Raw genomic sequence first — 453 nt, forward strand, 5'->3', positions numbered from 1 at the left:
TTTTTTTTTTTGAGGGATTGTTTTGTTTAACTTTTTGGGGGATGTTATAAGCACTACAAATCTTATAAGTGAAAGTTATTATACAACAGAATTTTAGGAGTACTTGCCATGCAAAGAAATTCATTATTTTCAACCATCATTTTCAATCCTTGAATCATGTTTTTATATCTTTCAGTTTTCTTTTATTGAGTTATAAAATCTTATTCTTCTTACTTATTATACTCACAGTACCAGTATCCCTTTTGGTAAACAAGATACTTATTCTTCTTGTGGGAATTTTTTACCTATTTTCTGTTTTCGATATTTCTATATCCTCTGTAATCAATCTTCTGTAAGCCTAACATCAGTAAATAAAAGAAGTCTGTATCCCTATCTTCTGTCTCATTAAAATCACGCGTTATCTTTCTATCTAAAAAGTCTGTATATATCTCATTCATCAGTCCATTAAACAGC

At 28.7% G+C, this 453-nt stretch overlaps 1 protein-coding gene across 1 annotated transcript in view; it reads right to left on the bottom strand.

The window, feature by feature from the left end:
- LOC119587629 (axonemal 84 kDa protein-like) overlaps positions 1-453 on the bottom strand; it is a gene marked incomplete in the record, with an annotated part of 24003 nt that overhangs the window by 291 nt on the left and 23259 nt on the right.

The sequence above is a fragment of the Penaeus monodon genome, chromosome 22, assembly GCF_015228065.2.
Source record: "Penaeus monodon isolate SGIC_2016 chromosome 22, NSTDA_Pmon_1, whole genome shotgun sequence".
Classification (NCBI taxonomy): domain Eukaryota; kingdom Metazoa; phylum Arthropoda; class Malacostraca; order Decapoda; family Penaeidae; genus Penaeus; species Penaeus monodon.